At 51.0% G+C, this 27,260-nt stretch overlaps 1 protein-coding gene across 16 annotated transcripts in view; it reads right to left on the minus strand.

Annotated features, from left to right (window-relative positions):
* COL13A1 (collagen type XIII alpha 1 chain) overlaps positions 1–27,260 on the minus strand; it is a 159,950-nt gene that overhangs the window by 105,663 nt on the left and 27,027 nt on the right. The window contains exon 1 of one of the 16 annotated variants that reach the window (XM_017873182.1): positions 9,494–9,522. The exons of the other annotated variants lie outside the window; for them this stretch is intronic. The gene's annotated coding sequence lies outside the window, so the exon portion shown is untranslated. Of the gene's footprint in view, positions 1–9,493; positions 9,523–27,260 lie in introns of those variants that run through there. 16 annotated transcript variants of the gene reach the window in all.

Raw genomic sequence — 27,260 nt, forward strand, 5'->3', positions numbered from 1 at the left:
CACCACCTTCAAGTGTGCTTGCATCCCTCCCTCTTGCCTCCCTCCTTCTACTGGGCATGGGGCCCAGAACTGAAGACAAGCCCCACACAAGTCCCCCGCCCCAGGATGCCAGGTGAGTTTGGAGGCTGCTTTCCTCAGGCCCGGAGGTAAAGCAGGACTCCGTGAAGCAGGGACAGGGCATAATGAACAATTAGTAAGGTACTTAATCATCCCTGGATATCTATTTTTCTTAAATCTTACTTTAAATTGCACACAATTAAAAACATACACAGCAATTAGGAATTAGCAAATGTTATAAGTTCATTATAATATGGAGTGTTTAACTTACAATAGCACAATCAAGTGAAACATCATTTTTGTCCCTGTCTCTCAATGAATTCTGTCTCAGCCAGCTGTGTCATTAGTCCGGGAGGACATGGTGAAGGCGTGCATGTGTGACTGTGGGCCAGGAAGAAATAAAGAAACACACAGCCTCATGGGTGGCAGCCTGGCAGCCCCATGGCCTGCTTCATGCCACCTGGCTGAACGGCACCACCAACCCCTCTGAATGTCACAAGTGGCCAGGATAACAGCTATCCTAACACCTACTGTGTGCCAGCAGTAGACTGGGCACTGTGTCTATTTACTATTTCTAATCTTTATAACTCAGCCTATCATGGTAAACACCCAGGCTCCATCGGTTACACAGATTGCCCAAGGTCAAATCGCGAGTAAACGGTGGAGCTGCGATTCTTGCCTGGGTCTATGAGACTGCAAAGTCCATCCTCTTTCCAGACCAGCACACGGCCTGGAGAACGGGGAGCCTCTGCTTTTCCTTACACACATGACAAAGCTGTATAGTACCCAAGGTTCTCCAGGAAAGCACTGGCAGGGTTGAGATGAAAGCCCAGAAGTCTGAGCCCTGCGTTGAGTACTTGTCTATTCTGGTATGGCAAATACCACGGGACGTATACCATTCCTTTATCTAGGGCCCATGGTGGACATAACTGATCTATTTCAGCACTGTTTCTTGTACTTCTTGGCAACCACAACCAATCACAGGTGGTCCCTGTGAGGAAACGTAGTTGGTATCCTCAGCAGGTCTCAGTACAACTGCAAATGAAAGAATTTTCATAACTGAGGATGTAGAACCTCTAACCAGAGTCTGGTGACTTTTTTTTTTTTTTTTTTTTTGAGACAGGGTTTCAAAAGACTGGAGGGCAGTGGCATGATCTCGTTTCCCTGCAGCCTCAACCTCCCAGGCTCAAGCGACCCTCCCACCTCAGCCTCCCGAGTAGCTGGGACTGCTGGCGCACACCGCCATGCCCGGCTAATTTACTGTTTTAAAATTTTTTGTAGAGATGGGGTTTCGCCATGTTGCCTAGGCTGGTCTTGAACTCCTGAACTCTAGCGATCTACCAGGCTCAACTTCCCAGAGTGTTGGGATTACAAGCGCGAGTCACAGCACCCAGCTGAAACCACTGTCTTTTGAACAGAAAGGGCCTTAAGCATGTGGCACAAGAAGGGGCAAAGGGAAAACGAAAGGATGAAGCCAAGTTCTGATGTCTCACACACCAGACTCTGTAGGCTGAAGACTGAGGCCCGGGCCACACAGTGAGCTGCATGGCCTCCTGTGTACCTGCCGGGGATGTGGGGTGCTCGGGAGGCCGAGAAGTCCAGGAACTGGATCCATCTGAGCTGAGAAGAGTGGAAACATTTTGGATTTTACATTTGGCTTTGCTTTAAAAATTTTTTTGGTTTGTTTTTCTGACATATATTTATTGTTCAAACGGCTCTGTAAGAACATTAAAGGACATTTTGTGAAAGAAAAGCCATCATCCCTAATCCCCCACCTCCACTCTCACACAACTGTTTCCATTTTCTCTTCCCCCCTCTGATCCTCATCCACACGCATACCTGTGTTCTCAGAGCAGAAATCGGTGTGCACGGAATACGGTCTGCTGCTTCCTTCATTTACCATGACAAGGCAGACACGTTCCTGCATCAGGGCAGCCTTGGAAATAACATCTTTAACATGGCTGCGTTTAAAGATCATATACCATAATTTACCTTTGAGTTGCTTACTAGATCATGAAGTTTCTGTGTTTTTTATATTCTATGCTGCAGTGAATATCTTTGTGCATCTAGCAGTTTTCCTTTGATAAATTGTTTTCTGAGCGTAAGGGAGTGAGCCTATATGAAACTTTTGTATAAACATCGTTATGGTTTTTTATACTGGCATTGACCTCACATGTATAAAGTCTTGAAAGTTGAGAGCATCGTACTTCCCTAGATCCTATGGCAATCATAGAGGGGCACATGTGTTCCCTCACAGGAAGGAGGAATTGGAGGCTAGAAAGTTAAGAAGCTGAGTTTGGGTCAGCCAGCAGATAAGGGGCCTCATTGGAAATGGCAGTTGTGTTTCAGGCTCCTTGTGCAAAGCTCTCTCACACCTAGAAGCCTAGGGTGCCGGCTGGGGGATGGGACATGGGGGGTGCAGTATCCATAGGAAATGGAAACAGCAGGACCAAGAGGAGGGTGAGACCTCTCTGGTGGCTTCCCCTCCTCATGGAATGTCCCTTCCAGACACAAGGCCCTGTCTGACTTTTTAATTAAGAGAAGATGCTTTTTAGAGGAGGCAGGGGCACCCTGGGGAGACCAGACTGTGTTATCAGATGCTGATCGCTAGGAAGATATCTCCCTACTGCTGGGCTGCACAGAACTCCCTCCACGCCCCCCTGCAGCTGGACAGCCCCAGGCAAGGGCTCTGCTGGGGAGGCCGGGCGGATGTCAGAACTCTCTGTAGACGAAAAGTCTGGGTGGTCTCCACAGCTCTAGTCCCTTTCTGTCAAGGCACCGGGAAAGCCGCAGCCCCAGCCCCAGCAATGGGCCGAGTCCACCTTGGCCACTAGCAGCATTCACTGCCTAGGAGCAGGGTTTGCCAGTTTTGCCCAGCGAGGTCCATTCCTCTCCCCTCCCAGCCCAGTGGGGTCTCCCAAAATGGGACAAGTGACTTGCAGGCCACACACGGCACCACCCTTGTCCTTGCCCCCAGCCTACCATCCCAACCAGGGGTTCCATGGGGCTGCAAGGATGATGCCCACGCCCAAGATCAGAGGGTTTCCTGGGTCCACACCAGCCCAGCCACCCCACTCTGCTGAGTCTTAGCCAGACCGGCAGTCAAGGGCCACGTACTGAGAGCCGTTGCTCGATATGTCTGGCACTGCTCCATGTTGGTGCTGGGACTACAGAGGTAGAAAAGACATCTTCTAGCAGGTGGCCTTGGGCAAGCCCACCTCTGAGCTTTAGTGTCCCCATCTGCAAAATGGGGACAAAGCAGCAACTCTCCTGTCTCACAGAAGAGTTAAAGGAGATAATATATGTGAAGCGATAAACCAGTACCTGACACATAATAAGCGCCATACAAATATTGGCTTATATATTATTATCATTTCTAGCTGTAGGTAATAGACAATAAACAGAAATAAATAAATGGGAAAATGTACACACTGATGACTGCTATAGAGTGGAGGGGGCTGGAATTTGGGAAAATGCTTTAGCCTGGTTGACTGAAGAAGGCCTTCCTGAGGAGGTGGTGTTGGAGTCGAAACCTAGATAATGAGGAGGTGGCATGAGAGAGTCCAAGGGATGGTCACTGCACACCAGCACGGCAAGTGCAAAGGCCCTGGGGTGGGAAACCGAAAAAAATCCTCTGCGGTTGGACCTGTGATGTCTATTACAGTACCTGCCAGCCACCTGTGGCCCTTAAAATAAAATTGAAGTAGGCCAGGAATGGTGGTTCACACCTATAATCCCAGCACTTTGGGAGGCCCAGGTGGGTGGATCACTTGAGGTCAGAAGTTCAAGACCAGCCTGGTCAATGTGGCAAAACCCCACCTCTACTAAAAATACAAAAATTAGGTGGGGATGGTGGTGCAAGCCTGTAATCCCATCTACCTGGGAGGCTGAGACAGGAGAATCGCTTGAACCAGGGAGGCGGAGGTTGCAGTGAGCTGAGATTGCACTGCTGTACTCCAGACTGGACAACAGAGTGAGATTCTGTCTCAAAACAAAAACAAAAACAAAACCACAATAAAATTAAAATAAAATAAAAAATTCAGTTCAGTTCCTGAGCCTCACTAACCACATTTCAAGTGCTGAGTAGCCACACGTAGCTGCGGCTACTGTATTAGACAGCGCAGGTAGAAAATATTTCATCCTCGCAGAACACTCTATTAAACAGCTCCGCCCTGGAGTTTCAGGAGAAGAAAAGAAATGGACATGAAATGAAGCAGGAAAGGCAGGCAGGGGCCAGACCTCAAGGGATCTTGAAGGCCAGGGCAGGGAGGAGTTTGGCATTTTTCCCAACAGCACTGGGAAACCTTTGGGGTGTCCAGACTTTGGCAAAATTATTTTGGTTCAGGGGTGGAGGGGGAGCTCCCTTCCTGATGTCCCTGATTCTCCCACTTCTCTGAACCTGAGAAGTCTTCAGAAATCAGAGCCAAAGCTGAACAGATGTATTCATTGAGCCCAACACTCCCATTTTCTCAAACCTACAGTTGTGAAGCATATGCAGGAATGCTACAGAAACTCCCAGGACCTTGATTCTCCTGAGGGGTGCATGGCTCCCCTTAGTGAAGGCGGAGATGGAGCCCTGCTCTCAGGATCCCTGGCCCATGTGCTGGTCCCTGTAGAAAGGTCCCTGCAGTGCCTGCTGTGCCGTGCCATCCAGATTCCCGTTTAGGGAATGAAGGACTTGTCCCTTTATGTGCTAGGGTGCTGCCTGCAGATAGCTCTCGGGCGTCAGTCCTCTGCAGGAGTGCCTTGGCTAAAGAGCCACCTTGTCCAAGAACCCCCTTCATGGCCTGGCCCCCTTGGGGCAACTCTGAGGGGCCATCCCAGTTCCAGAGTTACCTGGGTGGGCTGAGGCCATCACTGAGACTTGGCACAGCTCATTGTCTTCCATTGCCCAGGTCTGCTGCCTTTCACTTCTCTCTCTTCCCCTCCCCTTTCAATGGTGTGTATGTAGAGTCTGCTAGCTGACAGTCAGCTTCCCAGGGAACCTGGTCTGCCTCAGCTCCCCCCTCAGCATCACAAGGAGAACAGCCCACCGTTTGCCCATTGGTAAAAGATAGCACTAAGAAGAGCAGTACCTGAGCAGGCTGGCAGAGACCTCTCAGTAGGTGGCTTCCTTCAGATGCAGAGGCCGTTGGAAGGCCCCTGCATTAGACATGCGCCATGGGGTAAGAAACCCTGTTTCTCGAGTGTCACCTCATGCCAGGCAGTTTAACATGTGGCTCCAGGTCCTCTCCTGATGTCTCTTAAGAGGATTGTTATCCTCATGCCACTAGAGACAGGGCCGAGGCTTTGAGAGAACCCAACTTCCTGCAATTTCTTGATGCCAGAGCTGGGATTTGAACCCAGATCTCATGGATTCCAGAATCTGCCTTTTGCCCTGTATTGTACTGTGTCACACAGTCTAAACTTACCTAGAGTTCCAAACTCAGTGATTTCATGAGTTAATATACAAATTCATTTTAGAAACGTGGACATTTAGATCTCAGCCGTGGACATTTGGATCTGCCTTTCCTGTAGCCGAGAACCAAAGTGATCAGCGCCTCCCTCCACCTCCAGCTCACCCAGTGGGAGTTTTATGGCTCCAGGGCAGCCACCAGCTAATGTCTGTCACAGTCACTATGCATCCAGGATCTGCAAATCCTGCTTTGATGTGCTAACAGCTCCTAATGGGAACAGTGGCTAATAAATCATTAAGAGGAGCCCAGGATGACCAACTCGTCCTACTCTCCTGACCTCTGACCTTACTCGGGAGCTGGCCATGGGGCCCCGTTTCAGCCCCATCCCAGAAGGCACTGGGTTCAGGGAAGTTGGAATCACCTGGGCAGCCCACACCGGGTGGGGAGGCCTAGAAAAAGGCCAGGGACATTGTGACTTCTGCAGATGAGAAAAAACACCTGTAAAGGAGTCACTAAGGGAATCGCAGCAGAGGTCTACCCTGGGACAGGTCGAGGCAGCCTGGCAAGACAGCAGGAGCTGCCATCCTTGTCTCTAGCCCCCGAACACAACAGTAGGCTACACACAGTTGGCCCCACATGTTGCGAGGGTCAGGGAGTCCCACAGAATTGGGGCCAGGGCTAAGATCAAAAGGAGATGTGAGAAAGAAGGAAAAAATATCCTCTCTTTTCTTAAAAGTAAATAAAATAAAACGTGCCATTGTGCGGCCATCATATGACCACTCTCTCCAAAGACAGAGCAGAGAGGCTGCCGAGCCGGTTGGCGACTGTGGACCATGGGCCTCCATGATGGGGCAGTGGGAAATGATCAGGGGGCACTGCTGCCAAAGCGCCCCCCACCCCCACTCCCTGTCCCCTGCACCAGGCTAGGCAGCTGGGCCTCTATGACAGCCCCAGGACCCTCCTGGAGGAAGCAGGAAAGGGATTGAAGGCGAAGGCAGCCGCTTCTGTCCCTGATGGGACGGAATAATGGAGTTGAGACCTGGAAGTGACCTTCTACCGGTTTAGGGTCAGAAACCTGTTCTCTGAAAGCACTGTGATGTCAGAACCTTTGAAAATTCTAAGACATTTTAAAAAATGGTTTAAACACTTCTCTTTGGGTTTGGTAAAATTGTTAAGAGAATTCCAGCCTGTCTGAGCCAGAGGGGAGGAGGGGAGGTGGAGATGAATTGCCCACATGGGTCAGGTGGAGCAGGGGGATATCAAGGCACCCTGGGTGTCTGAGTACAGAGGCAGCGGCAGGAAATCCCATGGGAACAGCACCACAGAAGCAAAGGCAGGCTGCAGGCTGCAGCCCTTGGCTATGCAAATATCCATGCTAGGTAGCACCTGAGCCACAAGGAGAAGGTGAGTTGTGGAGGGGACTCTTAGGCCCTCACTTTTCCTTAAGTGACCCCCTTGGTACCAGCTGGCTCTTCTGTGGGGAATGCTTCCATTTGTTTTCATAAGGGGAGGGCATCCCTTTCTGGTCCAAGAAACATCCTTGTCCCTTTGCCTCCAGAAAGACACAGCAGAAGTGTAGCATGGGGAAGGCAGGTGACTCAGGCGACAGGTGAGAGGATGGTGCGTGGGTCCACACCTGTTGGCTGCTCTTGCTCTCACTCAGTAGTGTTTTTCTTACACACTGAGTGATCCTCTGTATCGGAGGTTTTCTTAGGGGTATCCTCGGGGATGAGCTTTGGAGCCAAACAGACCTAGGTTCAGATCCCAGCAACTCTTAATAGCTCCAGAGCCCCAGGTAAGTTTCTTTTAATTTCTCTGAGCCTCTGGCTCTTTATAAAGTGGAACTAATAGTACCAGCTTGCAAGGTTGTTGGAAACATATACACATATGTAAGGGTCTTGCACTTAATAAGTGCTTGGGAAATGGCAGCTTTGCTTCTTATTACTAAGCCACCCTGCGGGTATAGGATGATTTTAATTCAGCTCAGGCCGACAGCTTGCTCACACTTCGCCAGCAACCTCAGCTGGGCTGCTTTGTGACACTCAGATCAGATGTGGCCATCTGATCCATCTTCCCGGCAGCCTCTGCAATTGTCCTGACCCCTCCCCCAGAGCCCCTCAGCCTCAGCTGGTCCCAGAGGCTTCTTCACCTCCGTGACTCAGAGGTCTTGAGCAAATGACTGGAGACTCTATCTGGCCAGACAACCCCCATTCTAGGGACCCAGACAAGCTGGGAAGAGGAAGGAGGTGGGCCAGGGGGCAAGAAGTGCAGTTTCCTGCCTGTGTTCCGAGCATGCTGGGTCTCATAAGGGTCTTATGCCTTCAGGTCAGGGGCCAGCCCTTTGGAGGAAGGGGAACTCCTCCCTCCCAGACCAGCCCCACACCCACTGAGGACCTTGACGGCAAAGTTAAGTTTTCTTTAGGTTTCTTTGCTGTTTCTGTGAGGCCACAGATGGAAAGGAGAAAGAGAGTGAATCAGAGCCTCTCCCCTGCTGCTTCGGAGGGAGGCCCTTGTCCCTTCCTCCTAGGACTCCTAATCCCTCCGCCAGCAAACGCCATTCCTCCCAAGCTGAGATGCTGCAGAGCCGGAGGCTTATATACAGACCTCGTTATTTATTGGGAGGCTTAGGGCCAGGACAAGGTCTGTAGGCCACAGCCACATTCCCTTCTGTCCTGGCTCTTCTCACCTGTGTCATAAGCCTGGAGGCAAGGAGAAAAAGCAGGAGGAGAGAGACAGAATGGGGAAAGAGATGAGGGGATGGGAGGGAGGAAGGGGTACTCGTGCTGAGGGCCTACTATGTGCCTGGTCCTGTAAGAGATGTTTACGGGGTGACCTAATTTAATAGATCGCAGTAGGTCACGTTTATCTAATGTGCGTGCATGTGTGAGCAGTTCAGAAATGTGTGATTTGGAGACAGAATGGCATGGTAGTCAACAGCAACAGTTTGGACGGTGGTCCACACCCCAGCCCTGACTCATATGGGATTACCTTATATACACAGACACATCATTTCGCTTCTCTGAGCCTCAATTTTCTCATCAGCAAAATGAGTATAAGAATTTCTAGCTGTTAGGGTTCTGAAGGAGCTGGGGTCAGGCCCTAAGCATGCCGTCTGGCACCCTGTAAAGTAGATGGAAGCTATAATGAGGAGGAAGAGAAGGAAGAGGCTAAAGAGAGACACAACAGAGAAGATGAAGAAGCAGGTGAGCGTCAAGAAAGAGTGTCCGTCTGCTGGGCTTTACCTGGGATTTGGCTAACTTCAGTTTTTCTAGCAGCACCCTGGGGTGAGCCCCTAATGAGGGCAGTGGCTCCCGCTGGGAAGCACCCCCACTTGAATCAGGGGGTTCTAAGCTGCCAAGCCTCAGTTTCAGCTGCAGCTGCCATCACTGTTCCGGCCCCATGTGCCTGCGCACCCGGGCTCACCAGCAGCCACGGCAGAGGAGGGAGCTCCAGGGAAACTTCCTCTGCCCCGTGGGGATTTGGTCCCTCCTGGTGCTCCCCTCTGAGAATCAGAAAGCACCCTGTGTCTTTAAGGAGGCGCCTATTGGGAGCACAGGAGGGAGGAAGGTTAAGACGATTAGCTGGTGCTAACAAATTTAGGATGTGGAAGAAGTCTTTTCTTGGCTGTCCATCAAAGGAAGGATTGAATGTCCCTGAGCTTGGAGAGAGCAGAAGAAGGGGAGGGCAGGATGGGGGAGGGGAGTAGAAGGGTGTTCTGAGCTCACCAGCTGAGCCTTCTCCCTGGATGCACCTTCCCGGGGCAGTGGGGGTGTGCAGGAGTTGGGCGGGCAGGCATGCTGGGCTGGTCGTCTGTCCCAGTGCTGGCCTCCCCATCAGCCTGTCTGTCTGTCACCGCCCCTCCCTCCAACCCCAACCCCAGCTCGGGTTATGTCCAAGCAGCTGGGCTGAAAAGTGATCCTGGAGGCAGAGGCCCTTCCTGTTGATTAAGAACCAGGACACTCTCCCCCAGCCCCTCCAGTGCCACCAGACCCTTCTTCATCCAGGACCCTGTCCTGGGGCCACCCCCAGTCCCTTGTTACCAACGGCTGGGCTGCTCTTCCTCTAGGTTCCTCTCTTGGTTAAGAAAGACATGCATGGCCTCCCAGAGAGATCACAGACTACTCACAAAAGCCTTCATAAAAGTTTATTTCCGGCATGGGCTGGAAGGAGGGAGGGCACGGGAACCGTGTCATGTCCAGGAATGGTTCATTCAGAACTGCCTGGGCACTGGCCTTGCGCCAGGCCTTGGGGAAACAGACAGCAAGGCACTATCCCTGTCCCTGCCCCCAGGAAACCCCTGTCTAATGGAGGGAAAAAGATGCAAACAAAAAGATATGCTACAGTGAAATTTAGCAGTTCAGTGACTTTCTGAACTCATTGAGCAAAAGGATTACCTGAGTTGCTATCTAAATGCAGATTTGCAGACCACAGGATTGGAGATTCTGATGTTGTCAGTCTGACCTGGGCATCTGCATTTTTAGCTGAGCAGGTGATTCCGCTGCAGGTGAGGTCAGAATTGGTTTGGAAAAAGGCTGAAATGTCTTTTTCCAAATCAGGGAGCAGGGTTACTGCTAAGAGGTGATGCAGGGGCCTTGTGGGAGGCAAGAAACACTTCCCAGGGAGGCACCTGAAGCTGGTTCCCACTGGGGAGGGGCTGCAGGCTGAGGGAAGGGAAGTAGTGATGCAGGCTAGTGGGTTGGGGATGCCTACTTTGATGCAGCTGCAGGGGTGGGGGTACTCAGGAGGTATAAGAAAAGAGGACGAGGGCCGGTGTGGTGGCTCACGCCTGTAATCCCAGCACTTTGGCAGGCTGAGGTGGGTGATCACCTGAGGTCAAGAGTTCAAGACCAGCCTGGCCAACATGGTGAATCCCTGTCTTTACGAAAAATACAAAAGTTAGCCGGGCATGGTGGTGGGTGCTTGTAATTCCAGCTACTTGGAAGGCTGAGGCAGGAGAATCACTTGAACCTGAGAGGCGGAGGTTGCAGTGAGTGGAGATCATGCCACTTCACTCCAGCCTGGGTGACAGAGTAAGTCTCTGTCTCAAAAAATAAAATAAAACAAAGAAAAGAAAAGAAAAAGAGAAAAGAAAAGAGGACAAGGCTCAGCAAGAAAGCACAGTGAAGTCTTGGAGGCATCCTGAGGGTGTCAGATGTCAAGCAGGGCAGGTCTGGATGGGTTTTGTCTCTATTGGATAGAGAATCCTGTAACTAGTTAGGTACAGGACCTTAAGATAGTATGGTTCCCTTGCTGGCCTTTCCAGCAGCTCCTACTTATCTCTCAAGATCCTGAGGAAAAGTCACCTCCTGGATTTCCCAAAACAGAGCCCAGGCTCTCCAGAGCAAAACCACTGCAGACAGTAAATCAGCTCAGGAGCAAAGCTCAATTGCATCTGCCGCCCCCATTGCTGCTGTAATTGACAGTCTGGGGCACCACCCTCTCCAGTTTGCATTCACCCGGCATATATACTTTATGGTCTCAAAAATCCTTTAAGGCAAGCGAGGTACGATGGGCCAACATGATTTTAGGAACTTTTAAGTCCACCTCAAACGGGTCAGCCCACACTTCCCTTCTCCATGACAAAAGCAAGGCTATCTGTCGTCGCCACGCCAACATTGCTAGTTAATCCTTCTTTAGGGTCACTTTGTACTTGCTACTGTTCTAAACATGCCACTCTTAACTCTTTTAGTCCTTACAATGGTCCAAGGAAGTGACTACTATTATTATCCTATTTTACAGGTGGGAAACTGAGGCACAAAGTTAGACCACCTTATGTTTGTGATGGAAGCATGTTCTCGTCTCATCTCTCTGTATCTCCACAGGCTTGCTGGGGCCGGGGTGAGAAGCTGGTGAAGTGTGAGCAGGCAGGAGGCATAGGGAGGTCAGATAACTTGCCCAGAGTTACAGTTATGAGCTTCATTCCACTCGCTGATCCCACAAATACTTAGGGAGTGTCTGGCATTTGCTGAGCACTGGGCCTATGGCCCATCCTCCCTGGACAGCCACACTGAGCTGGCCATCATTTCCAAGCACAGAGAACTTTTCAGGCCCCTCCTGACAGCCCATGCTGTTCCCTTTGTTTGGAATATCCTCCTGCCCTCTCCAACTCAAATCCTACACCTCTTTCAAGACCTAGAGCAAATGCCACCTCTTCTGGGAAGCCCTCAGGGCTTGCTATTCCTTTCCTTTTTCTTCAGACTCTCCTTGGGTGTTTTCTGCATTCTATACTTTATTTGTGGGCATGTCTCCTGGAGGATAAAGACTATGTCTTGTTTGACTTTGTGACATATCACAAACCTACCACAGCACCTGGCCCACAGTGTGTGATCACAGTGCCTGGCCCACAGCAGATGATCAACACCTTCTTATTGATACATAAATCCAGGTGCACGGCTGCCTAACTCTAGCACCTTTTTACTGGACTGTAGCACCTCTCGTCGTGGACACAGCAGGACACTGAAAATGTACATGGAAGCAAATGGACTTCACCAACCCCATCACCACCATCACCATCATAGTAAACATTAGCTGAGCACTTAATATATGTTGGGTGCTATGCCAGGTTGCTTTATGTACATTATCTCATTTAATCTTCACCACAGTCCATAGAACAAACCTTCTCATTATCCTCATTTTATAGCTCAAAGCTGTTGGATAGAACCTTTTGCAATAATGGAAACGTTCTATGTGTGTGCTGTCCAATATAGTAGCCACTAGCCACAGTAACACTTGAAATATGGCTGGGGTACCTGATGAATTGCATTTTAAATTTTGTTTAATTTGAATTAATTTAAATATAGAGTCACGTGTGGTTAGTGGCAGTCATAATGAACACTGCAGTGTAGATGAAAAAAGACCCTAGAGGTTGAAAAATTTGCCCAAGAGGCCACAGCTGACAAGTAACAAAGGCAGGATTTGAACCCAGGGTTGCTGGGATCTGAAATCCAGATTTTGCACTCTCACCCTTTAACTCTTCCTCCTCTTCTCGCTCCAAGGCTGTGGGTAGAGGGGGAAGAGTTTAACATCATCACACCAGCTATCATGTAGGCCGATGGCCTCCACGTGGAAGCTGAATTTTCTGACCACTTGAGCAACATGACGTGGTGAGAATCTGACCTCTCTGGGCCCCCTCTCCTGCTGTGACAGTGGGTGCCGGAAGAGATAACCCCCGCTTCAGCACTGACAGCCTAAGAGCCATGATTTCTTTGCAGAAGGCCTTAAGTCCCAGGCTCAGCAGCCGGAGAACATAAACAGTTTACTCTCACTGTGTTTCTGCAGCCCAGGCAACCTGAAGGATTAACCTAACTGGGTCCTGACACCAACTTCCACGAGTGTAGACTGGAGGCATGTAAAGGCTGCTGCTCTGGCATAAATGCTGCTGCTGGGCCACTGCTGGGACCCTGTCGGAAACTCTCACACAGTGGAACCCAGCAGGCTTGGCAGGGAGCTGGGCTCTCTGCTCTTCAACGGAGCAAACTCTGGGTGAAAAAGTCCTCATCCAGTGGGTGCTGGTGCTGACTCTGGTCCCTGGCAGCACACTGAGGCCAGCATTTGGGCATGCACATCCTGTCCTGGCTACTGGAGACAAGTGTGTAGTGTACACTACAGCCTCATGGAGCACAGTTGTACCAAATGCCCAGGAAAGCTTGCACTGAAGCCCAGCCCTTGCCTTTGGGTGGGGATGATGTCAGTGCCAGAATGAGCATGGGCAGATCAATGCTTTGGAGCAGAGAAGGTCCTTGGAGATGTAGTGACCTGGGGTAGGGAATAGGGCTACAGAGGCTACAGAATATGGACATCCTATAAGGGCTTAGTGTCAGGGCCCCTGGTTCTTGTTCCTGCTCTGTACAGAAGCCAGTGTATTAGTCCATTTTTACACTGCTGATAAAGACATACCTGAGACTGAATAATTTATAAAAAAAAGAGGTTTAATGGACTCACAGTTCTACATGGCTGGGGAGGCCTCACAACCCTGACAGAAGGCGAAAGGCACGTCTTAATGTGGCGGCAGGCAAGAGGGAAATGAGAATCAAGTGAAACGGGTTTCCCCTTACAAAAGCATCAGATCTCATGAGACGTATTCACTACCAAAAGAGCAGTATGGGGGAAACCACCCCCACAAGTCAATCATCTCCCACCAGGTCCCTCCCATAACACGTGGAAATTATGGGAGCTACAATTCAAGATGAGATTTGAGTGGGGACACAGCAAAACCATATCAACTGGTCTGAGCTTTCCTAATACCAGTCTAGTTAGGTCATGGCCCTGCTCAATACTCTTTGGTGGTTCCCCACTGCTCTTAGGATAGACAAAAGCCTTAACGTGGTCCGCAAAGCCCTGCATATTCCAACTGAATCTTATCTCATACCAGCCTCTGCCCCGAAGCTCCCTGCCGGGCCACACTGCTCCTGCCTCAGTTCCTCATCCTCTCTTCCCACTATAGGGTCTCTGCCCTTGCTGTTCCCTCTGCCTGGAACACTTTCCCTGCCCTTTACCTGGTCAATTGCTACTGCCTTGCCAGATCTCTCTGCTCAAGGATGCTTCCTTAGAGAGACCTCCCTAGGCCTCCCTGACTGAGGATTTTTTTCTAGTTTCTCATAAAACCTTGCATTGCCTTTTGGTGGTGCTGATCGCTATTGCAATTTTACATTTGCTGGGGCAATTGGTGGAGGCTGCCTCCCTGACTGAACCATAAGTTCCATGAGGGCAGGGGGCATGTCTTGCTCACTCTTGGGTTGCCAGCACCTAGCAAAGGCATGGCATGGAGTGAGTGCTCAATAATATGTGTTGAATGATACATGAATAATGCTGTGTTTTTGTGCATGGCAATTCCATTTTCTGAGCCTGACACCTTAAATGATTATTGAAGAGCATTTATTCCATGCCAGGTGCTGGGAAGACACAGAGCTAACTGTACAGAGGGGAGACAGATGTGAAACTAGTCCCTGATGACACAGCAGGATGGGTTTATGCTTGGAGGCCAGGCTGGCTCTAAGGAAGCTTTCAGCGGTGGCAGGTGACCTGAAATTGGGAAGGTGGGGGCAGGGGTGGGAATCAGGGATGGCTATCTAGGAGTTTACAACTAAGGCCAAATCGGAACGGTAGGGGAGAGTTAACAGGCAAAGGCGGAGATGGGGTATTCCTGGCAGAGGGAAGAGCAGGGGCGAAGGCCCAGTGATGAGAGCTCTGCTCCTAAGCCCCAGGCTGGCTGTGCTGCAGGGAGTCCAGGGAGGTGGGGCAGGGGGGCAGTGGGGAGGGATGGGGCCCGATGGGGCGTGCTGGATGTGGTCGTGAAGCCACTGGCGCCACTGCAGGGCTTCAGGCGGAGGGGAGACAGAGGAGTGTTCTCCTGAGTGACGGAAAAGGACTGGATGGGGCAGAGCCTGGGGCTGCTTCCAGCTCTGGCGCCCAGGGTTTGAGAGCCAAGGGGCAGGGGAACGCTGGATTGGATTAGGATGGTTCCCGACTCTGTTGCCAGCAAAAGCCTCAAGAGAGCAGTTTCCCTCCCTGACGTCAACCTAAAGGTCACACAGATCCCAGGTTTCCTCTCAGGGGCTTTTGAGGGCCCCTCATTTTGTTCTTTTACCCAGATCCCTCAGGAATCCCATGACATTCCCAGCCTCGACCACCTCTCAGGGTAATGAGTCCCCTGAGATCCTAAGTTGCTGTGAGAAGCAGGACTTCCTTTAATTTGTCCTAAACTTACCTCACTCAAGTTTCAAAGGGGGCCCCATCCTAGTATTTCAGGATTTAGTGAGCAAGGAAATGTACTGTGAAGCTGCTGAGGTGGGGAGGGGAACTCAGGACATCTGACTCCAGAGGGCCCCCCTCAGCCAGGCAGACAGGCCACAGGCTCTGCCTCCTCCATCCAGCCCCTCTCGCTCCTAAGCTGGGCAGGAGCTGGTGAAGTGGAAGGGGAACCAGCAATTCAACAAAACGTTAACTCTAGCAAGTGGACTCCACGCTGGGGGATGCACAACTTACAGGACCTCGAGTCCCTGAGTCACCAAGCTCCTTCAATGCCGCTGTCTGTCCCTCCAGCCCTGTCCCCATCTCTCCAGGAAACCTGACCCTGACCCCCAGCACCTGGGATAAGCATTCTCCAGCTCCAGTGGCTTCACAGCCCAACCCAGTCAACAGCTCAAGTCAAGAAGCCTTCAGCTCTGGCTGGCTTCTCTCCGTCTTTCACCCGACAGCCAGCCCATCAGCAAGGCCTGCCAGAGTCACCTCTAGCACATACCCCAAGTCTGCACACTCTCCCCATTTCATGTGTCACCGCCGCCTCTCACCTGGACACCACAATTGTCCAGGACACCTATTGGCTCCTCTCCACTCTGCCTCTGTAATCCATTCTCTACCAGTGCCAAGAGGACTGGAAAATGTAGCCCAGAGCCTGTGGCTCCCCCTCCTAAAACCTTCCCATGGCTTCCTGGCTCATTGAGGGTGAAATGTACAAATGCCACAGGCCAGAGTCACACAAGGCGCCACAGGACTGACTCGTGCCGTCCCTGAGCTCTCTCTCTGCTCTCTCCCTGCTCTCTCCCTGTCACTCATTTCACCTGGCCACTCTGACCTTTCTCTTCTTCAGACACGCCAAACTCATCTGACCTCAGGAATTTTGCACCGGCTGTTCCTGCTAACCAGCATGCTCATTCCCCATCCTCTGATTTAATTCTCTAATCCATTTATCTCATGGACACTCTTCTAGTGCTTTATGCTATGACAAGTTCAGGCACAGCACTTCTCATGCTCAGAATCATCTGTTGGCTCTGCGTGGTAGGCTCCCCTTGTCATTCAGATGTCACCTTCTCACAGATAACACTGACCCCCATCATGCCCTACCGAAAATATCCCCCAGATCACATGGTCAGCCTTAAATATATGCAGTTTTTAATTGTAAATTGTACCTCAGTAAAGCTGGGGGTGGGGAGCGGAAATCCTTTAAAATTATCTTTATTTTCTTCATAATAATCGGTGGATATTTTCTTGTTTATTTCTTTATGTGCTTATTTTGTTGATTTCTCTCATTACACTGGAAGCATGAAGAGGTCAAGACTTCTGTCAAGCTGGTCCTCATATCACTAGAGCTCGGTGCCACTGCATATGGCAAGCACTCCACAAGTATTTGTTGAATGAATGAATGAATGAATGATGGGTCACCTTTTCCCTGGAGGCTTCGAAGACCATTGCATTCTCCAAACACCACAGCTGACACATCCAGATTGCAGGATATAACTGGTGAAATATTTCCTGTGGACACTGCTCAGAGGCCCAATCAGGGGATGGGTTTCTAGAGACAGGGTCGGGTCTTGTCCATTATCGTGTAAATGCAAAAGTAACAGTTGGCACATGTGTAGCAGGTAGCAGTCCACTCAAGCTTTCAGTGGAGCTTTGTACACAGGAACTCACTGGCTTCGCTGAGCTACTCAGTGAGGCTGTCTCAGCCCCATTTTACAGAAATGGGAGCTGAGGCCCAGAGACTCAGGGCCACACAGTGTGCACAGAAGCCACGCCTCACCTCATTTCCCAAGGTGGATCTGAACCCTTGTACAATGACTTGTATATACCCAAGTGCCTGATGCTCTGTATACAGCAGGGGCTTAGCGGAGGTAGCAGCATTTGCTGCATTCAAAAAGCAGCTTAGAGGAGCGCCTGTCTGAACAAATTCCTCTGGAAAGGGCCAGTCCCCAGGGCAGCGGTGTTTCAGAGGCTCAGGAGGAAGGGCAAGGTGTGTGGTCAAGAGAGTCCTGGCCTGGGGTTCAGGAGAGCTGACTACCAGCAGTTCAATACCACTGATTAAACTCCTCCCCATGCCAGGTACTGTACCATGTGCTTTACATACATCTCCTTCATCTCAGGATGGTGCATGGAGGTAGAGGTTGTCATTATCCCCATCCGAAGAAAGCTGGGGCTCCGAGAGGTCAAGTCACTTGCCCATTGTAATATAGTTGGATCCCAGAACTCAGACAGCAGATAATCCTGCCACTTTGTTAGTCTAGGTGTTTCCAGTAATGGCTGGGTGACCCTACAAAAACCCCTTGCCTTCTCTCAGCCTCAGGTTCTGTCTCTAAAGCCCAGGCTCCTACCAGATCCTGTCTAGGCCTGTACAGCTTGGACACAAGTGGGACTGGGAAGGCACCAGGCTGTGGCTGCTGCTGTCTCCTGTGGCCCCTTGCCACATGCCCCTTGCCACATGCCCCTTGCCACATGAGGAGGGGCTGCCTGGATGCCTTGGAGCAGGGGCAGACCTTGCCCTGCACAAGACACTGCGGGTGGAATGTCCAGGGGCGACCAACCCACAGGGCCCCGGCCTCCTGTGCTCACTGGGTGACAAGACCAGGATGGCCACGGCAATGGAGAAGGTCTGGGAGATCTTGGAGCTTCCCAAGATTGAGAAAGTGGCTCGTCACGTCACAGGGGGCTTTTAAAGTGGGCAAATTCTCTGAGGAACATCCAGCCCCACTACAGTGCCACTAAAATGAACATCAGAAATTGGCCCCAGCTTCAGCTTCCTTTGGATAATGAAATCTGGCTTCCTCTCTGCGTTTATTTATTTATTTGGCAGGATTTGCCGTTCCACAGGAACATGATCCCACTGCCTTAGGGGCCACTCCACAAGGGGGACAGCATGGAAGATGACGAAGAGGAAGGGTCAAGGCCCACTTCCAGCTCCCCAGGGATTCTGCCATCCTCCACAGAAGTGAGGAGAAGAGGCAAGGGGAAAATGCCCCAGGGTAAGCGCAGAAGAGACTGGATCTGACTTCATCCCTAGAAATAGTTGCGTGGTGGGTGGTGGCTTCAGGGTCCAATCAGTTAGTTTCAGGGATGTGGCAGCATCTTTTGCTCTCTTTTAATGAACAGCAGTGGTGTCACCTGTCAGGAAGGGCAGGCTGTCTAATGGACAGATGAATCCGGAACCAGGTGCCCAGCTTGGCTGAAGCTCTTAGCCTCAGAAGGCATCAGGAGCTTGTGGCGTTGGCTGACGTACCAGTGCCTCTGAGTGCCAATGAGCAAAGAATGATGCAGCCAGAGTTGATGTGGTCAAGCATTTGGAACTAGAACTGTATAGAGACCCACCAATCAGAACTGACACCAGCCAGAATCATTGGTAAGGTCACCCACGGGATGCAGATGGGGCCTCATTGTCCAGATTCCCGAACACCCTGAGGGAAAGTAAGTTCTTCATTGAGAAGGACTCACATCCAGGTTCTAAGCCTACAGGACAACAAAGAGGACATTCAGGCTGTCAAAGATCTTGCGCCCTGGGCGCCTTGGAGCCAGAGCCCTGGCATGGAGACCCCTCCATGCCCACACACAGGCAGGTCTCGGAAACACACAGCACAGCTGCCCAGTACATGCTGCCCCTGGGAAGTTGGGACCTGCCCCACCCGCCCTCCGGCCTGTCGTGGTATGCTAGGTCACCCCGTGACAGCTCACATAACTATGTGGGGAGCTGGCATCCACTTATACCCCCACCGCCTGCTGAGCATCTTTCTGTGGCTGGCATTTCCTCCCCAGTTGGGGTTTAAAGAGGCAGGCAGGCACTGAGGGAGACTTTGCCCATGCTTGGTCCTCGTTCTAGGTTCCAGGAGGCTCCCTAGGTCTCCACGAGGCTGGGGAGCCAGCCTGCCAAGGAGGTAGCTCGGTGTGCTCAGATTTGCCCATCTCCAGCTCCATCAGCCGCACACCTTGTCCACTGGAGACATTCCAACAGTGCCCTGCCTGGCGTACCTGCCACACAGACAGGTGGCAAAGGCTGGAGGGGTGGGAGGAAGTAAGTTTGTGAAGTGAGCTGGAAAGAGAACGAGCAACTGGAGCTCTGACCCTTCCCTCCCTTCCCTGCCTACATGTGCACAGCCAGCTCCCCTTTGCATGGCGGGGGTGCCTCTCACCAGGAAGCCGAGTCAGCTGAGCTGTGGAGTTCCTTCTGAGCCCCAGATCTGATGTCTCAGGGCCAAATGCCAGCTGCACAAACCACCGTCACATCACACAGGTTCTAGACCTGTGTCCTGCCTTGGCTCTGCCTTGCTTGGGGCCAGACTCACAGGGCTGGAATCCTAGAGGATGCGGCCCTAGGACTGTAGCCCACACTGGGCACCGCCTGGCCCCACCGGAGCCCTGGGTCTCTGCAGCAGCCACTGCATTACCTGTGTGTTCCCCTCCCTAGACTGTGAGCTCTTCTCTGTCTCCTGAGGATCAGGCACGGCACAGAGCCAGTGCTCAAGAACTGTTTGGTGGCGAGTGAGGGAGTGAGAGAGATGGCAAGGGGTTGGCGGGGGGACCTTCTGACGCTGCTCTGGTTTGCCCAGACTCAGACTACTTAAATTCTGGCTTCAACATACACTAGCTCTGTGGGCTTGGCCCCGTTACAGAACCTCTTTGGGCCCCAGTCTTCTGTGAAATGGAGATAATAATAGTACCTGCCACATAAAGTAATTATGAGGATCAAATGAGACAATGCAATAAAGTGCTTATCACAGTGTGTGGCACACAGTAAGCCCTTAATAGATGTTGTTGTTTTCATTACTAATTAACGTCCTCCAGCCTTATCTGACTCCATGCTCCCTGGACAAGCATCACGGCCACTGCCGAGTCCTCGGTTTCCTACTGTGCTTCAGGGTAGCACTCAGGTCCCTGGGGGGCATTTGCTTTCTGATGTTTCAGAGCTTATTTCCAGTCCCAGCCGTGCCACTGCCTAACCAGATATCCTCAAGCAAAGAATTCTGAGCTTCAGGGTCCTCATCAGGAGAATGGGGCAGTGTGAGTCGTAACCTGGACAGCTGGTAGGAGGGTACAGTGAAGAGGGCCAGGTGTGTGGGGACAAGAGTGCCACTGCCAGCAGGGGCCACCCAAGTTGCCTCCGTGGCTGAACAGGAACTTGCCAGGGAGTAACAGGGGAGAGGCTGACTGGGTTATGACAAGAGTGGGGGTAGACATCGAGAGAGTGGGCAGCCTGGGTGGGTCCAGGAGGAAGAGCCAGGGACTGCATCCGTGGGTCTGGCATATCCCACCTTCTAGTCCCTTATAACTGCCCAAGCAGAGGTCATGAGCTCTTCCTGCTTGCTGCCCCTTTCCTCCAAAGGAACATCTGGCATTCCTTTAGCATCACTATGGCAGAACCTTCTCCTTCAGGGCAGAGCTGGTGGTGGCAAGATCAAGGGACCCTCCACTGGGTCTAAGGCAGGGAGCTCCTTTGCCCCCCGCAGCCTGGGACAAGCTGCACAGCACCCATGGGTGCTGTGGGCAGGATCGTGAGTCCTGGGTGAAGGGGTAGGGCGCCCTGGGCTCTGGGCATGTCCTGGGGCAGAAAGTCTCCCACCTCGGTGCTTCTGGCCAGCTCTCCAGCAAGATACAACCCTGTTCTCTCTCTTCCGTGAGCAGTGTCACATGGCTACCGGTAAAGCATCTTCCCTGAGCACTGTCCCCGGACAATGGCTACAGGTAAGGTCTTTCTTCTCTAAGTCCACAAGATCTGAATGGGCTTCTCTCCTCTCTCCCTCCGGACGAGCCATTCCAGGGCCCTCAGCACTTCCACGAGGCATCCTGCATCCCCCGCCTCCCAACCTCCAGCTTGTCCCAAACAGAACTTTGATCCTTCCTCTCCAACCCACCCCTCTTCTGCTCTGCCTTGTCCGGAAGGCAAAGGCGCTGGCATTCAAAGTCCTGGGTTCAAGTCCTGCCTCTGTCCCTTAGCCGCGGACCTCAGGCAACCCCTGAACATCTCTGAGCCTCAGTTTCTTCATTTTTGAAATGCGGATAGCCATAGCCTTACATCACAGGCTGCTTGATCAGAATGTAAGTAATACTATATTTAAAGCACAAGGTCCAAGGTCATCTGTTGAATATATGCCATGGTTATTATTGGTTACCTGGGCTCAGAGGCTCATAATTGCCTCAATCCCTCCTTGGCCCACACCTAGTAGGTAGCTAGAACTTGCTAATGTTACCTCTGCAACCTCCCTCTCGTCACCCCCCACCTGCTTCCTCTGCTGCTCTGTGTCTTCTCTTAGGGCGGGGTCCCCAAGCGCTGGGCCATAGATCAGGACTGGACTGTGACCTGTTAAGAACCGGGCCTCACAGCAGGAGATCAGCAGTGGCAATACATTTTCATGGGAGCACAAACCCTATTGCAGACTGTGCATGCGAGGGATCTAGGTTGCATGTTCCTTGTGAGAATCGAGCTAATGCCTGCTGATCTGAGGTCAATTTCATCCTGAAGTCATCTCCCCATCCCTGTACATGGAAAAACTGGCCCCTGGTGCCAAAAAGACAGGGGACTGCTGCCTTAGAGAGACCATTGTTGCCCATTCCCAGCTTCTCTCCTGCCCCAATTCACCCTCTACACTGAGCTATACACAGCTGGATACATCATCACATCCCTCTGAGAAACCTTCCGTGGTTTCCTGCTACCCACCAAATAGAAGCCGGCCTTCTATTGTGGAGGGGTGGTGTCCAACTCCCTCCACAGTCTGCCTCCCCAACCCCAACTTTTCTTTCCAGCCATATCTCCTACTCCATCCCTCCACGTGAGCTTACTACAACTACTCCAGATGATTCCTCATTTCCCAGAGTGGGGTGTGGGGTGCGGAGGTGTGTGTGGAAAACACACAGTTGTTCAGGTCTCTATTCTTTATTGTGCTGTTTCATTGTTTTAAAATGTCCTTATGTACATTCTCATTTACTGAAACCTTACTTGCCATTCAGGGATTCCTTCAAATGCCACTTCTTCCATGCAGCCTTTTCTGATTCCTCCCTTCAGGAGTAGTCACTTCTTGTCTTGCATTTTCCAAATGAGATGCCTATGCTTCCGTTTAGCACTTGCCCAGCCCTGGACTGAGGAACTGCGCCTGATCATCTTGCAACCCACGGCACTGAACACAGGGCCTGGAGTAGTCATCTACCCACAGGTGGAGCCGGGCTGCTTGTTGATGTAGCCCATGTTTATCCTGGAGCCCTAAAGAGCACAGAGCCAGTCCAGAAGTCTGGTTTGCTGATTCCTGGCCTGGGCTGAGGTGAGGAGCAGGGACGTGGGGGTGCACAATCTAGTTATTGTAACTTCCAGTTATTGTAACTGCCCAGAAGGGCAGTCCTTCTTCACTTAACTCCTCTGGCCGCAGTTTCCACCCGCACAGGGCAGGTGCTAAGGGAAAGGCTTCTGATGGGTGAGGATGTGATACAAACACGTGGAATCATCGCAGGAGTGAGTGACGCCCCCGGGAGCTGGAATGGGATGGTGTCTTTCTTCCCCAGGTCTCCTCTGCTGGCCTCTCTGAGACAGGCAGCCTGACAGACAGGGAGAGGTGACCAGGCAGTGCGTGCTGTGGTCTACCTTCGAGGCACTTGCCGTTGCCCCATGTTCTCCTATTGACTCTCCCTGGAGAGTTCCTTGGACAATAGAGTTCCTGCAAAATCCAGAATCACTTCCACCCCAACTACAGCTGCTACAAATGTAGCCCATTCCCTCTCACGATGCGGAGAGAGGATGCCCAACTCTGTCTGGAGAGGGAGCACAAACACAGCCTTTAAGGCATGTTCTGCTCTCCAGAAGCTCCTGCTCCACATGGTGGTTGGATGGAGTGGGGCGAAGGAGGGCGACTCCTTCTTCATAAACTGTGGGTTCCAAGGCCCTCCAACACTAAGTATCACCAGCAAGTTCCAGTGTCCTCTCCAAAGAATCAATGGTCACCTGCACTTGTAATTCACCCTTCCCTTGCACTGTCCACAGCCCTTTGTTTATATCCCGCAGCACTCAACAAGGTCTACCTTCCACAAAATAACTGGATTGTTTACCAGTCCAACTCCCCTCCCACAATATCCTCCCTCTGGAGTCAGACGTACTACCATTATGCCACAAGGTCGGCCCAATATCCTCTATTTGCATCTCCATGGTTGACAAAGAACTTTCACAATAACCCTGTAAGATCCTTATTTACATGTAAGAGTTGAACAAGTGAAAACTCCAAGAGGGTAGGTGGCTTTTGCAGTGTTGGAGAGCTAGACAGAGCTGGGATTCCAACTAAGGCCTCTAACCTTGCGACAAATCCCACATCACATCCTTAAGGGCGGGTATACCTTTCACCCATCTCTTGCTGTGCCTTAGCACAGTGTCTCATAAATGGGACATCCAGCATTTTTCGTAGTGTTGGAAGGGCCTAGCCTTCCACAGGGCAGACAGGGAAGTAGGAGTAAGCCAACGCTTTGAGCAACCATGCCACATTACCTCCTTGCATTCAGTGGCAAGCATAGCATTGCCTTCGGGACCTCACGTGACTGAATGCAACTGGGCAAAGGCTATGATCTCTCCTTACAGCTCCATGTCACCCAAAGCCCTTTTCCACTCATGTCATCATCACCATCATCATGGCAACTAGCAATCATTTCCAGCCAAGTGTGTGTCGGGCCCCACATTGAGCCCATCAGCCCAATAAGGTAGGTGCTGTCATTCCCATTTTACATGAGGTCAAAAGAGTAACCCATCCACAGTACCATGACTAATAAGGAGTGGAACTGGGACTACTGGGATTTACTTGGAGTTCAGAGCCCACACCTGTAACTGCCGGGTTAGCCTGCCTCTCCCAGGGCAGTGGGTATTGCAACTCCTGAAGCCAGTCCATTGTTCCTTCCTGCAGACAGCACAGCTCGTGCCCAGGACAATCTTCCTGTCCAATGAGCAGGTCAGAGGCATAAAAGCAAATCCTTCACCATCCCTGAAAAATTTCATACATAACTTATCTCCCTACCACCTCCAGTCTATCAGGCAAGCACCAACATCTTCATTTTACTGGGGTGAGGCCTGATGCTCAGAAACTTAAGGAGCTTGCAGGGCTGTAAGCCTGGCTGCTGCTCTCTCACCAGGGGACCAAATAGCCACCATGGTGAGTTAGTTTTCTAGCTCTAGGAACTGAGAAAAAGGGCCCCCAGCTGTATCTGGGAGATTCAAGGGAGACATCTCAGAGGAACTGACACTGACCACAGGCAGAGGAAGAACAAGGGTGTTTCAGAGCACCACAGAGGGGGTCAGGTGTTGGAATCCAGCTGAGCAGGGCTTGACCCCCTGAATCTGGGTCCTGGCAGGGTTGGAACCATTGCTGCCAACCCACAGGTGGCCAAGGGCGCACACACATGGGATTTAGGCAGCAAAGCAATGATACATCCTTGCTGGTGAAGACTGCCAATTAGGTACAGAGGCAGGAATGAAGGATTCCTTCAACATCCCCTAATTCAACAATATCCGTTCATTAACTCTACGATTTAAAGATGTTTTATCTTGAAATATTTCAGACATTGAGAGAGGTTTAAAAGCAATATAATGTATTATTTGGCAATAAAAAGGAATGAAGTACTGATACATGCTACAAAATGGATAAACCTTGAAAACATTATGCAAAATCCATAAAGATGGAAAGTAGATTAATGCTTGCATGGGGCTGGGGGTGGGAGGGCGGGCGAAAATGAAGGATGGCTGCTAAAAGGAATGGGGTTTCTTTCTGGGGACGATAAAATGTCCTAGAACTGATTGTGGCGATGGTTGCACAACTCTGTGAATGTACGAAAAACCTTCATAATGTACACTTTAAATCGACCAATTGTATATGTGAATTACATCTCAATAAAGTTATTACAAAAAATGTATACTGAACCTGGTGCACCCACCACCCAGCCTAATAGCTACCCATGTAGCTGAACCTCCCTAAGCCCCCCAATCTCTACCCAATCCCTCCTCCCTGCTGAATTTGATGTTTACCATTTCCATGCATTTCTTTACATGTTTACTATGTGCACTATATATGCATGTAGTGATTGAAGATTGTATTGTGTTGTCTTTATGTTTTTAACTTTAGATAAATGACTTATATTGTAAATACTCTCTTGTCATTTGCTTTTTTTTCCCTTCAGAGGAAGAGATCCAGCCATGGAATTGCTGGATCTCAAGGTCTCGTGTATCCTGTTTACTGTGTGTGAATTTTCATTGATGAAAGTACTGCAATTTAATACTACACAACATATCTCTGCACACTCCTGCTGACAAATATTTAGGGTTTTCTTCTCTTTTCCTTTTTTCTTACTACAAATAGTGTTGCAGCGAGCATCTCTTCTTCTTTTATGCACAGATGAGTGTGTCTCTCAGAAGTGCCTAGGAAGGGAGCTGCTTTATTGGACGCGAATCTTTACCAGATACTGCCAAATGATTTTTCAGTCATTCACCTTTTCCTGTCAGCGAGGAAACCAAAGCCCAGAGAGAGGAGAGCAATCTTCTCAGAGTCCCTCAAGGTCTGGGACTGATTCCCAGTCCAGGGCTCTTCTGGCCTTTCCGGAACCCTCCATTTCCTTATTTTTATTTCCCTACAAATCTCAGCCGACCACCCCGGCATTATCAGAGCGGATCTAGGAGAAACACATTATCAGCAGCGTCCAGGAGGGCTGGGGATCTGGAAGTGCTTTTGGGAGGAAATGGGGAAGAAATGAACTTCGGAGAATTCCCCAGGCATTTCTGAAACGCAGAGCCAGAGGGCCTTGAGAGAAAAGGCTCTTCCAGGGGCAGATGGTGGAGCATTTTAGCAGCCGAGCAGCACCTGGCCTCCCAGCAGCTGTGGTCATTTTGGCCTCACCCATGCCAGTTACCTGACCCTCTACCCCATGAGGGGCATAGAGAGCTATGGCTGTGGAGGGTGGGGGGTGCTTCTTAAACCCAGAGCTCTCTCCAAGGAGACAGCCAACCTTCCTTGTGGAGAAGGCCAGTTGCCTGAAACAGGGCTACAACGGCGAAGGAAGGGCCTTCACTTGGAGCCAAGAGTCTAAGCTTTATGGATTAGCTGATTTCTAAAGCATAACGTTCTGTCTGGCTTGGCCATGGCTCCCTTCAGCCATAGTCTGTCACTCCAAATGTGGTCAGACAACCAGCAGCACCAGTGCTGCCAGGGGGCCTGCTGGGAATGCAGAAGGGATCACGGTGAGGGGGGTCAGGGTGGGTAATAAGCTGTGTTAGAGATTTATGGCTTTATCCTAAGAGTGATGGCAAGTATTGAAGTGCTTTGGTTAACTGGAGTTATGTATCAATGTTAAAAATACCATTCTGGCTTCTGTGTAAAGAAGCATTTGGAGGAGGTCAGTTGGGGGCCAGAGCGACAAATAAGGTGAGAGGTGGCAGCAGCCTGAACAGGGTGATGACGGTGGAGATGGAGGAAATTGACAGAGTGGGATGAGTGAGACTTGGTGATTGACAGGGTGTGAGGGAAACGGTGGTGTTCAGCCTGATGCCCAGGTCATGGCTTAGATGCTGGGAGAGGTCGGGAATGTTGGAAAGGGCCAGGTGGGGGCAAAGTGCTGGCTTTCATTGTGGGCCCTTTGAGGATCCAGGAAGAGATGCAAGGAAGCTGCCCAGTGTGATTTGTAGGTGGGAAGACTCTCCCTGGCTGGAAACCCACAAAAGCCACTCTCACTGTGTAAGAGACTCATATTGCAGGCTGCTCTCCAGCACCTACACCGTCTAAAGCAAATGGTTAATGCTAGCAGCCAGGGAGAAACCTCTGCAGGTGTATACATCTTGGTCTGTTTGCACTTCTCATTTTAGGACAAATTACTTGTCCCAGTAGGCGGTTTTGCCTGGATTGTACGTCGAGCGTACACCAGGCATTATGTTAACATGCCCATCAAATAGCAGAACTCGTGGCCAAGGCCAAGTGGGGAGGAGAGGATGGAAGGAGCTGCAGGGATGATGTAGCTTACATGGAGGAGTCAAGAGTTCACCAGGTAGAAACTGAGAACAAAGATACCAGAATAGCATGAGTTGATGTGTGCAAGTGGGAC

This window comes from Rhinopithecus bieti, unplaced genomic scaffold (genome assembly GCF_001698545.2).
Source record: "Rhinopithecus bieti isolate Rb0 unplaced genomic scaffold, ASM169854v2 scaffold_6907, whole genome shotgun sequence".
NCBI lineage: Eukaryota > Metazoa > Chordata > Mammalia > Primates > Cercopithecidae > Rhinopithecus > Rhinopithecus bieti.